This window comes from Ovis canadensis, chromosome 5, assembly GCF_042477335.2.
Source record: "Ovis canadensis isolate MfBH-ARS-UI-01 breed Bighorn chromosome 5, ARS-UI_OviCan_v2, whole genome shotgun sequence".
Classification (NCBI taxonomy): domain Eukaryota; kingdom Metazoa; phylum Chordata; class Mammalia; order Artiodactyla; family Bovidae; genus Ovis; species Ovis canadensis.
The window spans coordinates 95,592,642-95,620,026 of NC_091249.1; the positions used below are offsets into that span (position 1 = coordinate 95,592,642).

Below are 27,385 nucleotides of genomic sequence, written 5' to 3' on the forward strand. Positions count from 1 at the left end.
TATCTGACCTTCACTTGGCTATTCACTAGTTGATCTGGGGGTGGGGATTAAAATTAACTGCATTTTATTTCTTTTCTTATCTTTGGATTCCTATTTTAATGACAGTCAATTTGTAATAGTGGAATTTATGGAGTTTGCCAATTTCTGTTAACTCCCAACTATCTCTTAACCTGTACCTGGAAGCTTTTGATTAAATCTTAAGTTATATACCTACTAAAATGTATCACACATTTTGCCACTGAGGTATTTATAGCTGTGTCTCCTTTTTGTTTTTAATACACAGTGTTTTCCCATGCAAAAGTTACTTGGTTTCTAGAAACATAAATAAAGAACAGATGGCTACCACTCCTTGTGACGAATACAGTGGGGACAGAGGACTTTCATCACATCATGGTCAGCATGCTAACTGTCATGTGGCAGACATCTGTGGCTTTTTGAAATAGTCCTTGCTACTGTTGTGGAGTCTCTCAGGTCTGGTGTCAGTCCTTTTCCCAGTAGCTTATTTTTAACCAGTTGGAGTTCTCAGTTATTTATTAGTCTGGAAAAAAAGAAAAAGATAATTCTGAATAAATAAGATTTAGAAAGTGTCCTAAATAAAGCTGTTCTTCTTTTGGATTGTCTGAAGTTGTATGAACTGATTCATTAATGTTGATTGAAATCTCATTACTCATCAGCACTGCCAAATTTGGGAATTGAATTTCATTAGTGAAATGATCTTAATGGAGGTGTTTCTGTACTTGTATACCTGTGGACAGAGCACTGTAAAGCAAAACATTGCAATTTAATTCAGGGAGAAGACCAAAGGTAAAAAGTTAAATCATGAGTTATATCAGTAAGCTTCCAATATTTATGACTTTGGTATCCAAGTCATGATCAAACTCTAAGGGTCTGTGACCAAAATGATCATTCATTTTCTGTAATCATGAGTTTTAATTTCTGAGTCACAGATTCTTAGGTGGGAGAGTTGCCTACTTATCCACATATAATATGATGTTTTGTTACAGTAACCTTTGAAGTACTCAAAACGCATCTTTAAGAGAAAATGGTTATCAGGTCAGAAGGAAAATTTTAATGAATATGGAAAATACTCTTAATTTGTACAAAGGATATCTGAAACATGTCTTCTGAGAGCAGTGTGACTTTGATAATGTTAGGAGCTAGTAGAAAGGTTTATGTTTTGTAAATGTGAATTCCTAGAAAGTGAAAGTAGAAGTCATACAATTGTGTCCGACTCTTTGTGACCCCATGGACTGGAGCCTGCCAGGCTCCTCTGTCCATGTAATTCTCTCAGGCCAAAATATTGGAGTGGGTAGCTGTTCCCTTCTCCAGGGAATCTTCCCAACCCAGGGACAGAATCCAGGTTTCCAGCATTGCAGGTGGATTGTTTACCAGCTGAGCCACCTGGGAAGCCCAAGAATCTAGGTCTCCTGCATTGCAGGAGGATTCTTTACTGCCTGAACCACCAGGAAAGCCCCAGAATACTGGAGTGGTAGCCTATCTGTTCTCCAGGGGGTCTTCCTGACCCAGGATTCAAAACAGGGTCTACTGCACTGCAGGCAGATTCTTTACCAGCTGAGCTACCAGGGAAGCCCTAAGATATTATAAAATCTATCTAGCATGTCAAAGGTCTTCCTGTATGAAGTTTGTCTATAAATATTACAATACAGGGCATTAAGGTTCTTAAAACAAAATGAAGCAAATAGACAAAACCAAAAATTATTAGTTGTTAACTTAAATGATAATTTTTAAAAATTGCCTGATTCTTAGAAAGAAATTTGAACTATTAGGAAGTCTTATCCATTCTTAATGACCTTTGCTAACTATATAATATTTTACTAAACAGAAAAGAAATCTCAGTTTTATACTATTTAAATTATCATGAAATTTGAAACTGTAGAATATATAATACTTAACTTTATTTTCGAAGAAGGCAATGGCATCCCACTCCAGTACTCTTGCCTGGAAAATCCCATGGACGGAGGAGCCTGGTAGGCTGCAGTCCATGGGGTCGCTAAGAGTCAGACACAACTGAGCGACTTCACTTTCTCTTTTCACCTTAATGCATTGGAGAAGGAAATGGCAACCCACTCCAGTGTTCTTGCCTGGAGAAACCCAGGGATGGCAGAGCCTGGTGGGCTGCTCTCTATGGGGTCGCACAGAGTTGGACATGACTGAAGCGACTTAGCAGCAGCAGCAGCAACTTTATTTTATCAGCAGAGGCTAGGAGTGAATTTCAGATATTTAAGTTGCCTTTCAGATAAGCTTTTGTTAATATTTTACAGTCATATTTTTAATAAATTATTCTTTTTAAAAGTAAAAAATTATTACTTTTTAGAACTAAGATCAAGGACAGGAAATTTAAAAACTTAACAGTTTGATATATATTTTGGACATCTAATATATTGTTTTGATGTTTTTCTGGTTAAAAAAAACTTTCAATCTCTCATATCTTCTCCTAAGCTAAATAAGACTGCATCTACACATCACATGATTTTATTGTATTAAAGACTGTAAGAAATTATTCAGAGTAAATTGATAATTACAATGTAAAAGTTGTTAAGAATATAAATTTTCTTTATGGAGGACATATAAGTTATGATTGTATTCCATTTGATGTGTTTATTTTAATTTTAAACAACTAAAATTATTTTTTCTCTCAGTGCTCTAAATAATGTGAAATGTTAAAGAACCTATAATTTGATAAGATAATGTTTAAAATAATCCCATTATAAAATAACATCCTTGAGTTTTAAAACTGAACAAACATGCAGAGTTAGTTATAACTTTTCAATTCAAAATGAAAACAAATGTGAAAGTTTCCTGATCCAGAGCTTAATGAAAAACACCCTCTTTTCTAAATAAGTATAACCTATGAAAGTATTAATAAAATTAGTTTGTGTAAGGAGATATTCTTTCTGAAAAATCTCTTAGCATGTCTTGAGGTGATAAACATGTCTATGATTAGGATAATCACTGGACATAATTGATTTTATTAAATTTAACTTAAAATATTATAAAGAAGACACTGTAGAATTGGAGTATTTTATGTCCTAGGTAGAAATCTGTACTAGTGGAAATACTGCATGTTGAAATTGCTGAGAACACTGATGAATAATCCTCAGGCCTTTTGTAAATCCAGGTGGACAGAAAACATGACCTTCTTGTCATTCACATTTTTGCTGAGCTGAGCACTCAGTAGATATTTAATGATATTCATGGAAGTAGTGTGAGTGATTAGAAAAGTGTTGTATGGATTTCTAGGACTGACGAGTTCTATAAGCTTCCATCTCATTCCATGTACATAAAAATGCTGAGGCAGAAAAAGTGGGGTAAAATCTCAGGGGATGAAAATTAAAAGATAACTTGAAGCTGGAGTTATGCTGCGTTGGCCTGAGAGGTCATTTGGCCAGTATAATTCTAGGGGATTGAATTTAATGTCTACACAGTGATGGGATATTAGGGATTCGTTGTGGGAGGCAGGGCAAGGGTGAAGAGGGAGGGAGTGTCCCATGCACATGTTTGAATAGAGTTAGACTTTACACTGTCCCCACAACACAGGGATCTCAAGCCAAGTGATTGTCGTAAATAATTTCTCGAACTCTTGGAAAAGCAATGGTGAGCTATTTAGAAGCTAGTACAAAGCCCATGCAAATGGGAATCTTTTGGAGAGAATATTCCTTATAAAGGTAAATTTAAAATTAAAAATGCCAGCCCACATGAATTATCTAACTTGACATAGTAGCAATCATGTTAAAAAGATAGTTATTACCACAAATATGAAATAATATAAAAAATGACCCAGCAATCCCACTGCTGGGCATACACACCGAGGAAACCAGAATTGAAAGAGACACATGTACCCCAATGTTCATCGCAGCACTGTTTATAATAGCCAGGACATGGAAACAACCTAGATGTCCATCAGCAGATGAATGGATAAGAAAGCTGTGGCACATATACACAATGGAGTATTACTCAGCCGTTAAAAAGAATTCATTTGAATCAGTTCTGATGAGATGGATGAAACTGGAGCCGATTATACAGAGTGAAGTAAGCCAGAAAGAAAAACACCAATACAGTATACTAACACATATATATGGAATTTAGGAAGATGGCAATGACGACCCTGTATGCAAGACAGGGAAAGAGACACAGATGTGTATAACGGACTTTTGGACTCAGAGGGAGAGGGAGAGGGTGGGATGATTTGGGAGAATGACATTCTAACATGTATACTATCATGTGAATTGAATCCCCAGTCTATGTCTGACGCAGGATGCAGCATGCTTGGGGCTGGTGCATGGGGATGACCCAGAAAGATGTTATGGGGAGGGAGGTGGGAGGGGAGTTCATGTTTGGGAATGCATGTAAGAATTAAAGATTTTAAAATTTAAAAAATAAAAAACTAAAAAAAAAAAATACAGTAACATAACACCAGCATACTTTAAGTGATTATGCATAGTTTAAAGGAATATGAAACATTATAAAATGGGGCAAAGGAAAAGTAAATACTTGGAAAATAGAGAAACAAAGTAATATGTAGAAATAAATTGGTAGATCAATTATGTGAATATAAATTCTCCTATTATAAGACAGATTCTATGAAATGCAAAATCCAACTTTAGATATGTTTATAAGAAACATGTTTATAAGAAACATATCTAAAACATAAGGATCAAAATAGTTGAAAACAAAGATAAAAGTAATGTATCAGATAAATATTAATCAAAATATAATTAATAATGGAATTTTATTATTATACAAAGCTATTACTTTAAGCATGATTTGTGTCTGTCACTGCTTGGGGGGTGTGTATGTGTGTGTGTTAGTTGCTCAGTCGTGTCCGACTCTTTGCAACTCATGGACTGTAGCCTGCCAGGCTCCTCTGTCCATGGAATTCTCCAGGCAAGAATACTGGAGTGGGTTGCCATTACCTTCTCCAACACAGTCTTTAATTTTCCACATTATAAAATATGGTACAGATATACAGTGGACCTTTGACCAACACAGGAGTTAATCCACCTATACTTTATAGTTGGTCCTTGTATCTGCAGTTTTCATCTGCATCTAACAATTCAACCAATACAGAAGCAGCCAGTATTGTAGTATTTTACTACTGAAACATACCTGCATCTAAGTGGAAGTGAGCAGTTCAAACCCATGTTGTTCAAGGGTCAACTGTAGTTTTACTGGATCATAAAACAGTTGATACTTCATTTGCCTGTTATCTCATTCTGAAGGAGTGTGGATTAACCCTATAGTTTATTTGAGAACTGCAGCTGCCACCTACCAATACATTCAGTAAGACTGTGCAAGAATAGCTTTTTCTAGCCACTCATGAAATGAACATTTAAATAGCTATTCGTTTCATTATCTATTTCTGATTATAAATTTTAGCAACTCTCCTTAAGACTCTGAGTTTTACTGCCCAATTAAGGCAAGGGGGGGGGGGAAGACATTAAAGGGGACCGCCACTTCATTACCCTGGACACCAGCTGTGGTCTGTAGAGGGCCAGCCAATCAGATTCAAGTTGCAAGCCTTATACATGGTAAGCGTCTCATGCACATATCCGTGAGGGTGCACATGAGCTGCCATTGGCCCACATAAAGATAAACTAAAATAGACAGTCAGCACAGAGGAGAGTCAAAATGGAGGTGGGGAGTAATCTAACAAAGTTCACCAAGAAATGAAGTTAAAAGAGCTATAGTTTGGTTAAAACTAATGAGGGGTTGGGAGTCAGCCCAATTTTATTTGGTGTATATGTTTCCCTTGTGGCTTCCCTTGTGGCTCAGCTGGTAAAGAACCTGCCTGCAATGCAGGAGACCTGGGTTCAATCGCTGGGTTGGGAAGATCCCCTGGAGAAGGGAAAGGCTACCCACTCCAGTATTCTGGCCTAGAGAATTCCATGAACTGTATAGTCTATGGAGTCACAAAGAGTCAGACATGACTGAGTGACTTTTACTTCACTATCAGTTCAGTTCAGTTCAGTTCAGTCACTCAGTTGTGTCCAACTCTTTGCGACCCCATGAGTTGCAGCACACCAGGTCTCCCTGTCTATCACCATCTCCTGAAGTCCACCCAACCCATGTCCGTTGAGTTGGTGATGCCATCCAACCATCTCATCCTCTGTCATCCCCTTCTCCTCCTGCCCTCAATCTTTCCCAGCATCTATACTTTAAGCCAATAAGTGTTGATAGGAATGGGGAAAACCAAATGACTAGGAAAATATTACAATTCTGAGAACCTGTGTTCACCTAAAGCAACAATTGATTCAACTAACTGAGTTGAAAATTCAACTTCAGTTGAAATTTAAAGATCAGATATCATGTTGAAAGTTTGTAAAACATTTCTCTCAAAACTAGATATATTAAGCATATGAGAAAACAGAAATTAGAAGATGTGAACAGTGTATTTTAATAAGGTTACTCGGATGGATAAATAGATAGGTAGATTAATAGGTAGATGGATAAGTAGACCCCTTTATCTAACAGTTAGAGGTTGTACTTCTTCCTCAAACTTACTAAAGGATGACAGTATTTAACTATATGTGCTGTGCTGTGCTGTACTAAGTTGCTTCAGTCATGTCCTACTCTTTGCGATACTATGGACCCTAGCCACCAGCTCCTCTGTCCATGGGATTCTCCAGTCAAGAATATTGGAGTGGATTGCCATGCCTTCCCCCAGGGGATCTTCCTGACCCAGGGATTGAATCCATGTCACTTATGTCTCCTGCATTGGCAGGTGGGTTCTTTACCACTAGCGTCACCAGGGAAGCCCATTTAACTATATACTGTGCCACAAAAGGCTCTAGAGGATCAACATAGAGTTCTCATTTTCTGTAAATACTTAATTACAAAAATACTTAATACTTAATTATTGTCTCTTCCGCAAATATAAAACATAGACATAAGACAATTCACGGGCTAGAGAAGAAATTTAAAGAAAGGTTATGAACTATTTTGAATTCAACAGCATCCAGAAAAGCACTGTGTATTGAAACTTGAAGCTAAAGAGTTAGCATAGTTTTTAATGTATATTTTAGCAATGATTGAAGATTAATGAGCCAAGCTTTCAACTCATGTCATGCAATCTAAGATTAAGAAACAAGGTATACAGCAAAAAGAATCCTTAAGGTGATGCTGAAGGGAGATCCAGAATGATGGCACTACAGTTGACTTAGAGAGCATTGGTCCATTTTGGAGCAGGAGTTGGTCAGAGAGCTACAAGGGATAAATTTGAGGGGGCTGGTGGTAGGTGTGATTATTTGATGTTTTAGATTGTCTTGAGTTAGAGGTGAAAGTTGCCAAATGTGAATTGTTTTTACTGTTTCCCCATTATTATTTAACATCTATTTTATGCTTTCATTTTAAAAAGAATATGTGTCAGATGTATTTTCTAATTTTTTGGAAAGTAGCCATTTTTATAGTTCATTTCCTTTTAAAAATTATGGATGATTATTTTTATTGTTTGGCTAAGTTTAAAGGGAAGTACTTTTGTTTGATTTAGAATGAATGCTGATTGGATAACAAAGACTACCGAAAGTGTTCATCTGAGGACAGCTCTTAATTTTAAACACACTTTTCTCAGAGATTTTCATATATTTGTTGATTTGGAGTAGAGTTTCATTTTTTTTAGCTTATTTTTAAAAAATATAAATTTATTTATTTTAATTGGAGGTTAATTACTTTACAATATTGTATTGGTTTATCTAAAGAGAACTATTCTCTTTAAGGAGAACTGATTGTTTACAAAAGAATGATGAAATACACAGCAAGTGCTATACTTACTAACATAAAATGGACAAATTGTGTCACAGGCTGCTTGTCTCCCTCAAGAGACAAAGACTAGACCAATCTGTACTATCCTTCTATATTAAGTTAGAACAGCTGGAGTTTAACATTTTTCTTCGCTCAATCTAAAGACTGGAAAATGTTCATATTGGATCTTACTTGTCTTTTACACTTTTGGTCTCCTGTGTTCTTTTTGGCTTGCAATCTTGGTTAGTGTGCAGGATAAGTTTGAGGGGAAAAAAAAATCCTTCTCATTTCAGGATGAAATATTTAAAATAAACAGGCTGTGTGTTTATTACTGTGGAAACCAGACAGTAAGTATGACTGTAAACAGAATGATTTCAAAAGACTTAAGTAATTAAATGCCAAGAGAACTGTAATAATACTATCATTCTTTCATAACTTTTATATCTACCATAATTATTGAAATGCTTTCTGAAATAATTTTATAATTCTTAGGTTAATCTTTTGCCATACTTACATTTAAAGAATTTTAGTAGAAATACAGTCATTTATTTTGCTGACTGGAGAAACTTGTAGTTGTACTTGTTTTCCTCTATCATGATGCTAGAACCTTCTGAAGTTGTTAAATTCTCAGAAATTGCTTCATAATATTTTTCATATTTGTTAACCACCAATGAAATAGTGACTTGGTAAGTTTGCTGCATCCATCTGCTTTCTTCTCCTGTCCTGGCATGGAAGTATATTCTGAGAACCTTGTTGTGACTGTCCAACTCTTTGATATAGACTTAAGATTTGATATAACACAAGTTATTTTTCATTCAACTTAGTGGCTAAACACCAGCAACAAATTTCTCATTTAGTGCCCGGTAGGACATTTGGGTAAAGCTTAATGAGACCAAAGTTTCTGGAAAATGAATCCAGCTTGACCCTGATTCGTGGTGGTTCAACCTACCTTATCTTGAATGAGTTCTTGTTTCATTCAAGAAATTGTGTTTTCTAAGCTAAATGTATTAGTTTTCTATTGTTATATAACAGATTGTCACAAATTTAGCAGTTAAGGACCATTCATTATCTCACAGTTTCTATAGGTCAGAAGTCCAGCCTTGGCACCACTAGATTCTCTGCTCAGGATCTCACAAATGTGAAATCAAAGTGTTAGCCAGACTGCATTCTCACCTGGAGCTCAGGTTCCTCTTCCAAGTTCAAATGGTTGGGAAAAAAAAAAAAAATAGCAGTGCATATTTCCTTGCTGGCTGTTAGCCAAGCGTCATTCTCAGCTCCTAGAAGCCACTTTTATGGCTCTCTCCATCTTCAAATCCAGCAACAGAGAATTTCCTTCAAGTTAACTCCTTTCTCTGTACAAAGATCCCACTCCGTTTTGAAGATTTGATTTGATCAGGCCCACCAGAATAAATCTCTCTTGTTAAAAGTCAGCTGTACTGTATAATCTAAACTAATCATGGATGTGAATATCTCATTAAATTCACAAATTCTTATTCCACAAAAGGAGAGGATTGTGCAGGGCACGTACTTCAGAGGACTAGAATCTTGACAGCCATCTTAGCATTCTGCCTATCATTAAGATAATAGATGCTATTAGGCATGTATTTCTTCAGTTTCTTTTGTCCATCTTCATATGTGTGTATATTCTTTTCTTCCTTTAGTTTCAGAAAAGAAAGAATTTTTATTCTAAGTCTAAATTCTTCTGTCCTGGTCTTTCCCACCGCTCCTTGAATTCACTCTATTAGGCCTCCATGTGTTTCCCCTCTCACACTCAGCCTTACTCTTATATTTTCATTTTCCCCCTATTTATTATTTGCTCCTTCCCTTCAGCTTATATGTTGCCTGGTTTTCGGTGCTTTTCATTCAAGTTCTTTCCACTCTAGATTTGTCTGCACTTTTCTGTAGCTCAGGTTTAAGTCCACCATCTTCTTTGCAGGAACTTTTCCAAAAAACTGATCTTCCTGCCTCTGGTCCTCCCTACTCTCATCTACTACCAGAGGGACGTTTCTAAAATGCAAATCTAATCGCACTATTCTGCTTACAAGTCATCTGAAGTTCCACCTTGTTGCCTTTACCAGAAGACCAAATATGGACTATAGACATGTTATGTTTGACCCTTACATGCAGAAGACACTTTAGACAAGTTTCCAATAGCTTAAATCAGAAGCTTATACCTAGAAATCTAGATTTCTGATCTTTCTTGAGAAATTAAAAATCTTAGTAGTCTGGTCCACATCTTCACAAGGCAACTACTACTGTTACTACTAGTAGCTGTCCCTGTGGATGGGAATTGCTCTGTGCACTTTGCCAGCCCATTAACTTTATTCATTTATTTTACCTGCATAGCCCCTGAAGACAGTAACTTCACAAACCCTAACCTAGAGAATAAGGAATAAATGTCTTAGCATGGCATTTATCATTTTCCTACCTTCATCTCATTCATAGAAAGACAGAAAGTGAAGTCACTCCTTCGTGTCTGACTCTTTGCGACCCCGTGGACTATAGCCTACCACGCTCCTCCATCCATGGGATTTTCCAGGCAAGAGTACTAGAGTGGGTTGCCATTCCTTCTCCAGAGGATCTTCCCAACCCAGGGATCGAACCTGGGTCTTCAGCATAGTAGGCAGATGCTTTACCATCTGAGCCACCAGAGAAGTCAGTCCCATTCATAATTTTCAAATTATTTTGCATCTTAGTTGACTGATTGCATTTCAGTGTCTCCTGCAAGATTATCATTTCCATAAGGACAGAAAGTATGCTTTGTTTATGCTTTCATTCTCAGCCCCTAACAATTTCTAACACATTCCAGGAACTCAGTGAAATTGATTTCATTGGTGCTGATCGTACTTTCACACTTACATGCTGATTTTATGTGTTCATATGTTTGCTGAAAAGGCAGTGCAGGCAAAAGTAGGCATCAGTTCTCTAGCATTATTGGAAAAAATCTTAAAGCATAACTTTATGATTACCAAAAGTGAATCAATAGAGTCATTTTGAGTGGCAGAGGATAATCACTGTAATACTGTTTTAGTGACAGTGGTGGTTGAAACCCTTCAACACTATCAGTGTCTTATTCCTTTTATTTATTTATTTTTTGTTTTTTTAAAAAGAAATTTATTTGTTTTAATCGGAGGTTAATTACTTTACAATATTGTATTGGTTTTGCCATACATCAACATGAATCCGCCATAGGTATACATGTGTTCCCCATCCATTCCTTTTATTTTTTCATTGGAGTTTAGAAATTTGGTCTCCTCTTATGATGTTATATGTTCAGAACATAGAGAAAATAGGGCTTTCAGTTGATGTTAATCCCTTTCTCTGTGAGATACTTAAAGACTTTCTGTTTGTTGACATCCATCAATCAAAAATATTTCTTAATGCAACTTTTCTAAATTGGTTTCCTAACCATTGCTGTTCACTTGCTGTTTAGCTCTCTAAAGTATTTTTGAGAATGAAGATTTGGGTTATTGGAGAATTAAATACAGGTGATTAGTGGAATTTCTGCTATACATCTTTATTGTTGCATAAAAACATGAAAATGTAAGTGAGTTATTGAACATGGAGATATCCAGGAGATTAAGTTTATAGTACTTTGTGTCCTTAAATTGTTTTGTTAGGGTTTATCTCTACAGATTTTAATTGTTCTTCAGAAATACCATGTTGAACTATTAAAAAAAATCTGTTTCCAGTATCCCACAGAATCATGTTTTCATGGAATGAGAGGTAGATACTCATGTTAAAAGGAGTCATAGATTGTTGTTGGCAATGAGAGGGAAGTCATATTTAATCCAGGACAGGGTGGTTCCTCTCAGTTACTCACTGATGAGACAGATACAATGGAAAAATTTACATCATTGCTCCTTTTCTCTCTCTTGGTAAAATTATGAACAAATTCTTTTTGTGATTCTCTTTTTGTGTTGATCTCATAGGTTCAAATAATTCTGGACTGTTCCCTTTTTCAATGATAGGTCATAGTGATGATATGAATTGTCTACAGGAAATTATTTCTGCATATGTTCCAACAACAGTCATTATTTCTGATATTCTCTGATTTTATTTTTAGATATTGTTCCAGTATTTTTTTATTTTGTTATTTATAATGTTCAATCCACACTCATAGAAAAAAAACTTCAATAAATGTAGTTCTTACCCTCTTCACATTTTTTTATTGAGTTGACTATAGGATGGCAGAGTACAGTGAGGAAGTTTTGGGAAATGAGTTTTCTTTAGGACATAACCGTAAGCTGTTTAAGACAGAACTACTACCTGTATTAGAGTTTTCAGAAGGAAAAAAAAAAGTATCTCCTATATAAAATATCTATCTTTATAGATAAATCATAAGATATTTGGTTACACAAGTGTAGATGCTGAGAACTCTCACAATCTGGAGACCCAAGAAAGCTGGTGGTATAATTCAAAGGCTTGAGAGCTGAAGAGCTGATATTGAATTTCCAATTCAGGTCTGAAGCCCTAAGAACCAAGGAGAATTAGGGGCAGGAAAAGATCCATGTGGCAGTGAAGTTGTCAGACAGAGAGAGAATTTAACTTTGCTCTGCCTTTTTGTTCTTGTCTGGCCCTCAGGTGTATGGTTAGTGCCTGGCCACAACAGGGAGGGCAATCTGTTCTATTCAGTCTACTAATTCAAATGCTAATCTCTTCCATAAACATCTTTACAGGCAGACCCAGAAATAATGTTTAACCAGCTCTCTGGGCATCCAGATAAAACTGACGTATAAAATAAAGCCTCACACTAGGTATTGATGGTCTTGATAGTGAGGGTCTGATTATGGTCCTGTATATTGATATCATGCTTAAAATTTCATGTGGCTACTATAATCCCCCAAATGTGCTTCTCTATTCTGAAATTGATGTACTTGTGAAAAATTTAATAAGCATTTAAAAAAAATGGAAGTATAGTTGATTTACAGTGTTATGTTAGTATGTGTTAAATGTGTTAGTTATGTTAGTTAGTGTTAAATATAGTATTTACAGTGTTTATGTTAGTTTCTGCTTTACAGCAAAGTGATTCATCTATATATATATATATATATATATATATACACACGCACACACTTTTTTAATACTCTTCCATTATGGCTTATCACTATATAGTTTCCAATTCTTTATAGTAGGACTTTGTTGTTGTTTACCCTTTTTATATATAATAGTTTACATGTTAATGAGCATTTTTAATAATACTTTTCATACTATATAATGGGTATTTTTTTGTTATAAGAGTCTCTTTGTGGGCAGAGACAGTGTTTTATTTCTTTGTACTTTTGATACATATATTTGGTTCAGTTCAGTTCAGTCACTCAGTCGTGTCCGACTCTTTGTGACCCCATGAATTACAGCATGCCAGGCCTCCCTGTCCATCAACAACTCCCGAACTTTACCCAAACTCATGTCCAACGAGTTGGTGATGCCATCCAGCCATCTCATCCTCTGTTGTCTCTTTCTCCTCCTGCCCTCAATCCCTCCCAGCATCAGAGTCTTTTCCAATGAGTCAACTCCTCGCATGAGGTGGCCAAAGTATTGGGGTTTCAGCTTCAGCATCAGTCCTTCCAATGAACACCCAGGACTGATCTCTCCTTTAGGATAGACTGGTTGGATCTCCTTGCAGTCCAAGGGACTCTCAAGAGTCTTCTCCAACACCACAGTTCAAAAGTATCAATTCTTTGGCACTCAGCTTTCTTCACAATCCAACTCTCACATCCATACCTGACCGCTAGTATTTGGTTAAAAAAATTCCCTTAAACTGTTTACTGGAAGGTGTAAGAGTGAACAATTCTTTGACGTTATATGGTAGTTTTTTGTTTGTTTGTTTTTGAATGTCATTCACGTAGGGTAAACAGGTTGGACAGTAGTATTACTCTAAGTTTTTGAAGTTCAGAGATCAAAAACACAGCTTATTGGCAAAGCAACCTCATCTAGACTGTAATATTTATATTTGATATATTTTGTTCTGGAACTTAAGTACCAAGAATGTGGATAACATAAGGAAGTTTCAAATTTTAGAGTATTTTGTACATATCCTATTTTCTTCATGTTTTTAGTTTCAGCCAAAAGGAAAACATGTTGGAAGAAAGAAGTGTGTTAAGAATAACCAGAATTCAAATTTAAGTGTCAGTCTTTGATATCACATTTAGGTCTTAGGAAACAGCTATTAACAACAATTTAATTGTTACAGTTGATAACCTCAAAATTTAAAGTAGACTTTGAATATATGTTTATTAGAGTTGTTGCTAATATATAGGATTGTTAAAAGTAAAAAACTCAGTTAAACAAATACTAAACAAATAATAATTTGCATTTGAGATAGATATATACCAGTAGCTATTCAATTCCAGAACATTTTTCTAGATTGTAGAGTCAAAGGTGGTCAGATTTCTTAAAATCATTCAGAGGAGATCTACAGAGATGACCTTTGAGGGCAAAAGTATATTAAGAATATCCCTATGGATGAGAATAATTTGGTTAAGGGGAAGATACAGACAGAATGAGAAAAGCCACTTTTGGCCCCACTTCCTGATGTTCAAGCTGGTTTTAGAAAAGGCAGAGGAACCAGTGATCAAATTGCCAACATCCGCTGGATCATGGAAAAAGCAAGAGAGTTCCAGAAAAACATCTATTTCTGCTTTATTGACTATGCCAAAGCCTTTGACTGTATGGATCACAATAAACTGTGGAAAATTCTGAGAGAGATGGGAATACCAGACCACCTGACCTGCCTCGTGAGAAATCTGTATGCAGGCCAGGAAGCAACAGTTAGAACTGGACATGGAACAACAGACTGGTTCCACATAGGAAAAGGAGTGCATCAAGGCTGTATATTGTCACCCTGCTTATTTAACTTCTATGCAGAGTACATCATGAGAAATGCTGGACTGGAAGAAACACAAGCTGGAATCAAGATTGCCGGGGGAAATATCAATCACCTCAGATATGCAGATGACACCACCCTTATGGCAGAAAGTGAAGAGGAACTAAAAAGCCTCTTGATGAAAGTGAAAGAGGAGAGTGAAAAAGTTGGCTTAAAGCTCAACATCAGAAAACGAAGATCATGGCATCCGGTCCCATCACTTCATGGGAAATAGATGGGGAAACAGTGGAAACAGTGTCAGACTTTATTTTGGGGGGCTCCAAAATCACTGCAGATGGTGACTGCAGCCCATGAAATTAACAGACGCTTACTCCTTGGAAGAAAAGTTATGACCAACCTAGGTAGCATATTCAAAAGCAGAGACATTTTTTGCTGACTAAGGTCCATCTAGTCAAGGCTATGGTTTTTCCAGTAGTCATGTATGGATGTAAGAGTTGGACTGTGAAGAATGCTGAGCGCCGAAGAATTGATGCGTTTGAATTGTGGTGTTGAAGACTCTTGAGAATCCCTTGGACTGCAAGGAGATCCAACCAGTCCATTCTGAAGGTGTTCAACCCTGGGATTTCTTTGAAAGGAATGATGCTAAAGTTGAAGCTCCAGTACTTTGGCTACCTCATGCAAAGGGTTGACTCATTCAAAAAGACTTTGATGCTGGGAGGGATTGGGGGCAGGAGGAGAAGGGGATGACTGAGGATGAGATGGCTGGATGGCATCACTGACTCGATGGATGTGAGTCTGAGTGAACTCCGGGAGTTGGTGATGGACAGGGAGGCCTGATGTGTTGTGATTCATGGGGTCACAAAGAGTTGGACATGACTGAGCGATTGAACTGAGCTGAGCTGAGCGCCTGGCAGAGACATTACTTTGCCGACTAAGGTCCGTCTAGTCAAGGCTATGGTTTTTCCAGTAGTCATGTATGAATGTGAGAGTTGGACTGTGAAGAAGGCTGAGCACCAAAGAATTGATGCTTTTGAACTGTGGTGTTGGAGAAGACTCTTTAGAGTCCCTTGGACTGCAAGGAGATCTAACCAGTCCATTCTGAAGGAGATCAGCCCTGGGATTTCTCTGGAAGGAATGATGCTAAAGCTGAAGCTCCAGTGTTTGGCCACCTCATGTGAAGTATTGACTCATTGGAAAAGACTCTGATGCTGGGAGGGATTGGGGGCAGGAGGAGAAGGGGACGACAGAGGATGAGATGGCTGGATGGCATCACCGACTCGATGGACGTGAGTCTGAGTGAACTCTGGGTGTTGGTGATGGACAGGGAGGCCTGGTGTGTTGCGATTCATGGGGTTGCAAAGAGTCGGACACGAGTGAGCAACTGAACTGAACTGAACTAAATGCCTGGCTTCTGTTTCCTGTGAGACTAATGTTCAGTAAACTGGAATATTAGCTCTGTCCAGTTTAGGAAAACAACCTAACCTTATGGGCACTATCTTCTGTTTATTCACTTAAAATTACTACTTTCATAGTTCTAACTACTTCCATACTTCTAACGGAACATGGACTGTGACAGTTGCTGTCACTTAATATGTAGAATCCCTTTGGGAAGACTTTAGGTCCTGTCATTTCAAAAGCAGTTGGCTATCTCCAAATAACTTTCTTTGGTTTATGCACTGGCCCAGGTAGCAATATTTTGGTGGCAAATGTGAGTTTATCCGAAGCATGAACTTGTCAAAACTTGTCATGATCTTGAGAAATTTACTTGCCTAGTTTAAAAGTTAAATAAACCTGTTGGCACTACCTTTCTAAAAGGAACTCTGTATGTGCACACCAGACAGCATGGCCTGCTTCAATTTATAGCCAAGCACTGATTTATAAACTTAAATGATGATGATTTTTAGAGAGTCTACATTCTGTAGTTTTTTGAACTGACTTATTAAAGGGAATGCTTCCCCCACCCAGCACGTTGTAACCATGACAGTAGGTACTAAAGTGTTTCCAGTGGTTAAACATACATTTTTGATCCAACCTTTTGAGTCATACAAAGAAAAAGTATTTTTAAAAAAATTTTATGAAATGTTCATTCTATGTCTGACTTTATTTCCCTAATGACTGTGAATTTTCATGTAATCTTATTTCTCAGTATATACTGTATTTTCAGAATGCCACCCTCCTTTCTACTACTCCCTTACATGAGTTACAGATTCATCCTTTAGCACCCCATTGAATGAATGGAGATTACTACATTGTCAAAACACAATAACTGCTATACCATTTGGACATTTTTTGGCAATGAGTAAGTGTTCTCATTTGAGATTGCTTCATAAGAAACAGTTCACAGAAGTGGAACTGCTGTATGCCAAAAGAGTTGATTTCTTTTGGACTTTAACTGACTAGATTTCTGGTTTTAATATTTGCTAACAGCAAGGTGTTATTCTATGTAACATGACTTATTTACATAGTTACCACAAAACACTTGGTATTTCATCTAGTAATGACATTATTTCATTGAAAACAGCAATTTCAATGCTGTACTATTTTGACATTTATTTATACTTTGAACTTGTAAAGGCTAAAGATTCAGGGTATAGTTTGTATCAATTTTTTCTAAAATTAATCTATTAATATTATAGACCTCATAAAATGCTACTGCTCTCTTTACATTTATGTAAAGCAAATATTCTACCTGATGCATCTTTCTGTGATGTAGATTGCCTTGTAGTATACCTGGTAGGAACTAAAGAATATTTAATCAAATTTTAAATTTTTATGTAAGATTCTACAAAAACTTATTGACTATATACCATGTATTCCTTATATGACTTTAGCTGTAGATGCAGAGCTCAAAATCTGAATGTATTCAGTCATTAATTGACATAATACTTGAAACATAGTAAGTACTCAATAAGTGTTATTATTATTAGAAAAATATTGTGGTATAATTTGATTTATTTCATCACATTGGATATGTCTTATTTTGTGGATAGTAATTCATTGACTTATGGTATCCAATTTTGTTATAGAAATCCAGTGCTATTCTAATCCTTATAATTAATTTACATATAATGTATTTTATTGCTCTGGAATCTTTTAGGATTCTCATTTTGTTCCAAATGCTATGAAGTTTGATGATGCTGTACCTTGCTATGAGATCCCTGTTAAATCAAGTGTGCTGGGACCTTTCCATTTGGAAATTTAAATCTTTCAGTTCATGCATTTCTTCTGCTTTTTAAATTCCTTCTCTTTTTTGTCTCTTTTGGCTAATTGTATCATGTGGAAATGGCACCCCACTCCAGTACTCTTGCCTGGAAAATCCCATGGATGGTGGAACCTGGTAGGCTACAGTCCATGGGGTCTCAAAGAGTCGGACATGACTGAATGACTTCACTTCACATGCTGTGGTAAAGAACCCGCCTGCCAATGCAGGAGACTTAAGAGACTTAGGTTCAATCCCTGGGTTGGAAGATCTCCTGGAGGAGGGCATGGCAACCCACTCCAGTATTCTTGCTTGGAGAATCGCCATGGATAGAGGAGCCTTTCAGGCTACAGTCATGGGGTCGCAATGAACTGGATGCATGACTACTGGTGAGACTTGTTCTGCATGAGCTCTAGGACTAGAGATTTCATGTGAGGCACAAGTCACATAAACATGGCTCTTACCTGGTTTGAGTACTCTCACCTTGCTGCCTGCTTTCTGTCTTTCTCCAGTCCTTGAAATAGGGTTTTTTTTTGTTTTGTTTTGTTTTGTTTTCCAAATAGGAGAGAACCATCAGAGTTTATTATTGTTACCTTTAGGAGCGTTAATCTAATACAGCTTACCTTGCTATTATCTAAACTGGAACTATCTCAATGTTAACTTTTAATTACATTTTTCTTTGCAAGAAAATTCAATTAAATGAATGGTTACCATCCATTGTGCTCTCCAGTTCTTCTCAATCTCATTAAAAATAGTTGCTAATTTTTATACTTTACAAGTAGATTTTCTATTAGGTAATTATCACCTAAAATAAAACTCCTTGAAAAATTTGAAATGTTTTTTAGACAAGTAATTTCTTTTTATCTTGTCTCTAGGTCAATAACAAAATAAATCAAAGTATTACTAGTTTTCTATATAAATATTTTTGATTGGGATTTGGTTGTTAGAGATCTGCCACTACATTATTATAGGTGCTTTTTTTAGGATTCTTAGTGAATATTTTGGGATGAAAAATCTGACAGAAGCATTTTTAATTCATAGTTTAAAAAGACAGTTATTAAGCTTTGTGAAGAATTTTTGGTAGAAACTCATAAGCCAAACAAAAAATGAACATATCTTTTTCTGGATTCCTATACTTTATCACTTCATTTAAACTTGGATTTAAAAATACTTGGTACCTCTGTGGCTTGTTAAAGATCACATGTTTTGAGTTTACTGGTTTATAATAACTGATTTTAAAGACATGAAGTTATAGTTAACACAAGTGTTTATGATTTTTTGTTGTTGCTGTTTCCAGAAAGTTCTAATGTCAATACAACGCCTTTAACTAGTCAGGCTATTTCATCAAATATATATAGTTCGGTGCTTCAGGAGTGGAAGAACGGAGGTTGGCTTTAAGTTTACGCAATTTTTAAAATGGCAAAAGTCCAGGATTTATAATCAGAAAAAAATACAAGATTCTATTGTTTCAGTTAAATTTTCTTAAGAGAATGTTATGAGGGGCCTGAGCAGTTCTTACTAAACAGGGTAAACTGGTTTAAATACAGAAATAAATCATTCCATTATATTTCATACTATGTCCTATTAAGATATATTTCCTAAGTATCTTGTAGTAAGATATTTTATCATGTTGTAAGTTTCCCCGCCGCCCTCAGTGTTTGCTTCCTTATTGTTTCCATGAGGCCTTAGGAACTAAGCAACAGCAACAGTGATCTCCCCAGTGAGATTTTTCTCTCATAGCCACGCTGGAATGCTACTGTGTGTTAAAGTAATCAACCACTTTTAGAGGACATATCCAATTCAAACTGTCTCTAGAGAGTAGAGTTTTTTGTGCCATTTGGTGTTATGTCCATTGTGGTTTATTTGTAAAATTCTTCATGGCCAGACCTTATATTTTGTTCATGAATTTTTTATAGGATAAGTTATCATTTAGAATGCAGTGGTTACAATTGCCTGTGCAGGACACCACTTAAAATGAATGTCAGAATTAGGATTCTAAAACAGAGATTGCTTAGGTTCCCATATACCATATAATGCTTTTTATATGACCAAGGAATTCAAGATAACAAAAAACAAAACTAAGTAGGTGGTTACATTCATATTTCTACCTACAGATCATTTGGTAGTCTTATTAGCTACAGTGTAGGGAGTCTGATTAAAAAATAAGCAGACACTATGGATAAGAGTATGGAGGTTCCTCAATAAACTAAAAATAGAACTACCATCTAAGAGTGGTACTCCTGAGAGTATATCCAAAGAAAATGAAAACACTAATTTGAAAAGGTATATTCACTCCAGTGTCATATGCACCCCAGCAGCATTGTTTGCAATAGCTAGGATATGAATTTAAGTTTCCATCTAGAGATGAGTAGATAAAGGATATCTGGCACACACGCAGTGAAATATTACTCAGCCATTAAAAAAATGAATTTTTTGCCACTTGCAACAACATGGATGGCCTTGAAGGGTGTTATGCTTAGTGAAGTAAATCAGACAGAAAAAAACAAATACTGTATGTGTTCACTTAAGTATGGAATCTGAAAAATAAAGCTAATGAATGAATGTAACAAAACAGAAACAGACTCATAAATACAGATAACAAATTAGTGCTTACCAGTGAGGAGAAGGGTTGAGAGAAAGAGCAAAATAGAGAAAGGGGATTAAGAGACAAAGACTACTAGGTATAAAATGAATAAGATGCAAGGATATAATGGACAGCACAGGGTATATAATCCATATTTTATCATAATGGTAATTGGAGTATAATCTATAAAAATATCATATTACTATGATGTACACTGGAAATTAGTATAACATTGTTAATCAACTATACTTCAATTAAAAAAAAAGTTTAAAAAAGAAAATGGAAACAAAAAATTAACAATGAGAAACAACCAAAGGACATAAAAATAACTCTTGATTAAAGAAGTATAATGATCCTGAATGGAGAAATTGCTCTGTAATTCATATTAGAACTTCCCTGGGCTTCCCTGGTGGCTTAGATGGTAAAGTGTCTGCCTACAATGCGGGAGAACTGGGTTCAGTCCCTGGGTTGGGAAGATCTCTCGGAGGAGGAAATGGCAACCCACTCCAGTACTGTTGCCTGGAAAATCCCATGAATGGAGGAGCCTGGTAGGCTATAGTCCATGGGGTCACAAAGAGTCAGACATGACTGAGCAACTTCACTTTCACTACTTTTATATTAGAAATATGAATTCCTTCTAAAATAACGAAAATGAGCGTGATTCCAAACCAAATTCCTCGTATATTATATATGTACATATATATGTATATTTATATATATATATATTTTTTTTGCTTTTTGCTTTTGGTTTATCTAAAGTTCTGATATGTGTCATCTTTCCCATGTTCTCTTGGTTAGAATTAGAAGCAAGTCACAGATCTACCTGCACTTCAGGGGAAGGGATTACACATGGCCTGAATAATTGGAGGGTGGGCAGACTGGGGACAGTCTTAGAGGAAATGCTGAGTACTTTGTAAGCACTCATTTTTCTGTCTGCAATCTTCTGAGGGCTTTTTGTTAGAGTGAGTTCTGAGCTTGTTACTGTAGTCCACAAAATCCTACGTGGTCTAGTTCCCTGTCTACCTTTCCAATCTCATCTCTGTTCTCCATCTCAGTTTTCAGAAGGACTTGTTCTGTGACCACTGTATCTAAGCATACTCTGCCCTCTAGTCACTATCTTATTACCATTTTATTTTCTTCCTTAAATCTACAACTGGGTGAAATTATTATTTGCTCATTGGTGTTGTCAGTCCTCTACTAAAATATAAAGACCAAGTGAGTAGACAAATTGTTTTTCTTGTTCAAAAGAGTGTCTCCAATGCCTAGCACATAGTACATACTCAAAAAGTCTGATAAATGAATGAATGAATACATTTTATATTTAACCATGTAAAAAAGGGAATGCTAATTTGAGTCATATATAGCTCCCATCTTTTTGTGGCATTTGGACTAGTACAAGAAAAAAAAATAACAGTATCTACTACTGTAGGCAAGAATCACTAAGAAGAAGTGGAGTAGCGCTCATAGTCAACAAAAGAGTCCAAAATGCAGTGCTTGTGTGCAGTCTCAAAAATGACAGAATGATCTCTGTTTGTCTCCAAAGAAAACCATTTAATATAGTAATCCAAGTTAATGCCCCCATCACTAATGCCGAAGAAGCTGAAGTTGAACGGTTCTATGAAGATCTATAAGACCTTCTAGAACTAACACCAAAAAAAGATGGCCTTTCCATCATAGGGGCCTGGAATGCAAAAGTAGGAAGTCAAGAGATACATGGAATAACAGGCAAGTTTGGCCTTGGAATACACAATGAAGCAAGGCAAAGGCTAACTGAGTTTTGCCAAAAGAACACACTGAGGGTCATAGCAACCACTCTCTTCCCACAACATAAGAAATGTCTCTACACATGGACATCACCAGATGGTCAGTACTGAAATCAGACTGATTGTATTCTTTGTAGCTGAAGATGGAGAAGCTCTATATAGTCAGCAAAAACAAGACCAGGAGATGACTGTGGTCTAGATCATGAATTCCTTATTGTAAAATTCAGATTTAAATTGAAGAAAGTAGGGAAAATGACTGGACCATTCAAATATGACCTAAATTAAATCCCTTACTATTATACAGTGGAAGTGACAAATAGATTGAAGGGATTATATCTGATAGAGTGCCTGAAGAACTAAGGATGGAGGTTCGTAACACTGTCAGGAGGCAGGGATCAAAATCATCCCTTCTTAAGAAGAAGAAATGCAAAAAGGCAAAATGGTTGTCTGAGGAGGCCTTACAAATAAATGAGAAAAGAAAAGAAACTAAAGACAAAGGAGAAAGGGAAAGACATACCCAACTGAATGCAGAGTTCCCAAATAGCAAGGAGAGATAAGAAAGCCTGCCTCAGTGATCAATGCAAAAATAAAGGAAAACAATAAGATGGGAAAGACTAGAGATCTAGAAAATTAGAGATACCAAGGAAATATTTCATACAAAGATGCTCACAATAAAGGACAGACACAGTATGTACCAACAGAAGATATTAAGAAGAGGTGGCAAGAATACACAGAAGAACTAAACACAAAAGATCTTAATGATCCAGATAACAATAGTGTGGCCATTCACCTAGAGCCAGATGTGCTGGAAGCAAAGTCATGTGGGCCTTAGGAAGCATCAGTACGAACAAAGCTAGTGGAGGTGATGGAATTCCTTGAGCTATTTCAAATGCTAAGAATGTTGCTGTTGAAGTGCTGCACTCAATATGCCAGCAAATTTGGAAAACTCAGCAGTGGCCACAGGACTGGAAAAGGTCAGTTTTCATTCCAACTCCAAAGAAAGGCAATGCCAAAGAATGCTCAAACTACCGCACACTTGCACTCATCTCATACACTAGTAAAGTAATGCTCAAAATTCTTTAAGCCAGGCTTCAGCAATATGTGAACTGTGAACTTCCAGATGTTCAAGCTGGTTTTAGAAAAAGCAGAGGAACCAGAGATCAAATTGCCAGCACCCGTTGGATCATTGAAAAAGCAAGAGATTTCCAGAATAACATCTACTTCTGTTTTATTGACTACCCCAAAACCTTTGACTGTGAGGATCACAACAAACTGTGGAAAACTCTTAAAGAGATGGGAATAGCGGACCACCTTACCTGCCTCCTGAGAAACCTCTATGCAGGTTAAGAAGCAACAGTTAGACCTGAACATGGAAAAATGAACTGGTTCCAAATTGAGAAAGGAGTACGTCAAAGCTGTATATTGTCACTCTGCTTATTTAACTTATATGCGGAGTATATCATTTGAAATACCAGACTGGATGAAGGACAAGCTGAAATCAAGATTGTTGCAAGAAATAGCAATAACCTCAGATATGCAGATGACAACACACTTATGGCAGAAAGCAAAGAGGAACTAACGAGCCTCTTGATGGAAGTGAAAGAAGAGAGTGAAAAAGCTTAAAGCTCAACATCAAAATATGAAGATCACGGCATCCACTCCCATCACTTCATGGCAATAGATGGGGAAACAATGGAAATAGTAACAGACCTATTTTCTTGGGCTCCAAGATCACTGCAGATGGTGACTGCAGCCATGAATTTAATAGGCGCTTACTCCTTGAAAGAAAAGCTATGACCAACCTACCCAGCTTATTAAAAAGCAGAGACATTATTTAACCCACAAAGATCTGTCTAGTCAAAGCTATGATTTTTCCAGTAGACGTGTATGGATGTGAGAGTTGGACCATAAAGAAAGCTGAGCACTGAAGAATGGATGCTTTTGAACTGTGGTGTTGGAGAAGATTCTTGAAAGTCCTTTGGACTGCAAGGAGATTAAACGAGTCAATCCTAAAGGAAATCATTCCTAAATATTCATTGGAGGGACTGATGCTAAAGCTGAAACTCTAATACTTTGGCCACCTGATGCAAAGAACCGACTCCTTGGAAAAGACCCTGATGCTGGGAAAGATTGAAGGCAGGGGGAGAAAGGGATGAGAGAGGATGAGATGGTTGGATGGCATCACCGACTCGATGGACATGAGTTTGAGCAAGCTCTGGGAGTTAGTGATGAACATGGAAGCCTGGCGTGCTGCAGTCCATGGGGTCGCAAAGAGTTGGACATGACTGAGTGACTGAAATGAATTGAACTGAAGAAAAAAGCAAGTAGATATTGTAATACTATGTTAATTGTTTATAGAAGTCCTGACATGAGAAAACGTATCACCTATTGATACACATTTGGCAATTTTTCAACTTATCTGTAATAATGGGAGTTGATATTGTGGATAACCATATAACTCTACAGAGAAAAAAGAGAATTAGATCAAGGGTCCTATCTAAGAAATATTACCAGTTATGCTGTAAATGAAAGACAGAGAAGCATACTATGAAGACATGATTAGATAAGTGTTAATGAGATTTAGTAGAGTGCCAGGAGATCCAAGGTACTGTTTCTTTTTCAGAACCTAATATCAAACTTAAAGTAACAGGTAAATAATAGGCAACCCCTGACGTCTACCTCCCCTGCTACCCCCAATCCAATTTACTGTTGCTAAAGCCTTTCATACTAAGTAGCTTCAGTCATGTCTGACTCTTTGTGGCCCTATGGACTGTAGCCCACCGGGCTCCTCTGTCCATGGGGATTCTCTAGGCAAGAATACTGGAGTGGGTTGCCATGCCCTTCTCCAGGGGATCTTCCCAACCCAGAGTTCGATCCTGTGTGTCTTACGTGTCCTGTATTGGCAAGCAGATTCTTTACCACTAGTGTCACCTGTTGATTCTAAATCCATGTATAGTGTATTTTTCATTGTTTATTATAACTCCTAATTAGACTAAGATAAATCTGCTTTTTACTATATTTTCCGTGAACCAAAAGGTTCACCATCTCTATTTCAAGGACATAATGGAATAAACATTTGTAGTCATTTAAAGTAACAGTAACTTCTGAAATTCTCTTATTGCCAAGACATTTGGGCTTTTCATTTCATTTCTCTGATTCCTACTAATGGATTTTGTAATCATGAATACCAAATAATTCTTAGATGATACTTAATATATTACAGCATACAGCATACCCTTAAAATGCCAATAATTTATAGATCTATACTAGAACTCAGGTTTTTTTTGGCTTACTGCATTCTGATTGTAAGGACATACAGGGTCTACACATCTGAAGCCCTGCATATGCAAGTCTTACTTGATCATATAATCATCTTAAGATGTTTAAACATTTTAAATACGCTTTAAGAAATGTAAGCAAGAAAATAATTGGAAAGTTGAGATTAATAGTCTCACAATAGTTCTCTTATCTGTTTAGAAAGTCCTATCAGCATTCTTTTCTCAGTTCCAGCTACTGTGGAAGATAAATATGCCCAGTTGTCAACCTAGGTACGTCACTGGTTTAGAATATTCATTTGTAATATTTTAAATTTAAATCTATAATAATGTTTCAAGCAGGTCACAAAACCAAAGAGTTAATGGTACAAACATCTTAGTAAGAAATACTTAGTAAAAAATATTATTCTTGATTAAAAATACCGTTGATGATTAATGTAACTAGTCCAAAATAAGACAGTTTATTTCCTTTTTACTATGTAACTTGACTTGTTTCCTTTATTACTAGAATTTTGCAATTGTGTATTATAACAACTGTGTATTTACAGCTATATGTTTTTCTATAATATAAAAATATCCTGTATTACAAACTATAATGAATTGGGTTTGCTTTTTAGTGTGCATATATCTAGACACAGCTAAACTTTTTAAACATGTTAATAAATTAAAAGCACAAACTGAAAAAAAGGAATTCCATCTGTTTGCCTAGGAATCATCTCAAGATATCTTTATTCCTCCTTTTCCTTTAGGTTTACTTCTTGGTCCCCAAGACAGTAACAGAGATTAATTCTGCAAGGTTATTTAGACTACTTTGATAATGTATCAGTCTCTTTAGTTGATATATTCTAAGCAGAGTTCAGCTTACACCTTGAGAATCCTCCTGTCCCCAGAAACATTTGGAGTGACAATAAACAATTTCCCTGAAATTACTGTTTATTTTGTGTATTTTACTGATGCTATATATTCTCTTTTATCTGTGTGGCCATTCCAAAGAACCTGAAAACAGTACATATACATTCTTACATTTTTCAAAAAACAAATCTTTTTAGGTTTTATTAAACCTATGTATTATCACAGTATCAAGAGCTATTACACAGTCTTTTATTCATGCCCTTTTGCTGAAATTATACTATTCAGTACAATTAAAACTGTTATCTCTTAAATATCTTCAAGATTTCTTAATTTGTATTTAGAGTATCACTGTCCCAATTATTTATTTTACCTGAAATATTATAATTTTATTCACTTATTAATAAATATCATAGCAGTTTTAAAAAATTTAAGTCTTTTATTGAGCAATACATGTCCAGAGCTCTATAAGACAATGTGGAAGTTAAGGAAGACATATAAGATATGGTCTCTGATCTCAAAGAACTAAAAATTTAAAGGAAAACACTGCATTTCTGAAGCAACAAGAGAGATACACAGAGGATGAAACAGTGAAAAATTGTGTGAGACAAATCTGAATTATTAAGAGTAGAGAAGCTAATACAGGCTAAAGTAGATAAAGAGAATTTGATCTGGGCTTTGAAGTGATGGGTAAAAGGGTATGGCATTTAATCTTGCATTTAAAGATGTCCAGAATAAAACATCAGCTAAAGAAAATGGATATGTTTTCTGAAATTGTGAATTTTTAATGCATCAGATAGAAAATGCTCTGTTTGTGTTGCTTGCTAAAATAAATGACAGAGTCAACTAGTGCAACCTAATATGATTACCAGTATTCAAAAAATTAATTGTTTTGAACTTTTTTGACAAAGAAAAATAAAAACATACCTTAAAATCATAGATTATAGACTGAGTGAGGTGCTTAGTATAGATCTGTATACAGAAAATTCACCATAAGGTCTTAAGAACTAACTACAAAAAAAATTTATTTTTGCCCATGCCTCTAAAGAAGAGACATGTTTTCAAAATGTCTTTAATTGTGGTTTCTGACTCTGGTTTTACTATTTGAAGTCCTAATTTTATATTGCAGAT

General features: G+C 36.1%; 1 protein-coding gene and 1 non-coding gene across 3 annotated transcripts in view; one reads left to right on the top strand and one right to left on the bottom strand.

Annotated features, from left to right (window-relative positions):
- The window catches only part of XRCC4 (X-ray repair cross complementing 4), a 291,910-nt gene that overhangs the window by 91,416 nt on the left and 173,109 nt on the right, over window positions 1-27,385 (top strand). The window lies entirely within an intron of this gene.
- On the bottom strand, window positions 10,341-10,412 carry TRNAS-ACU (transfer RNA serine (anticodon ACU)). The gene has a single exon. It is a non-coding gene; the product is annotated as a tRNA-Ser (tRNA).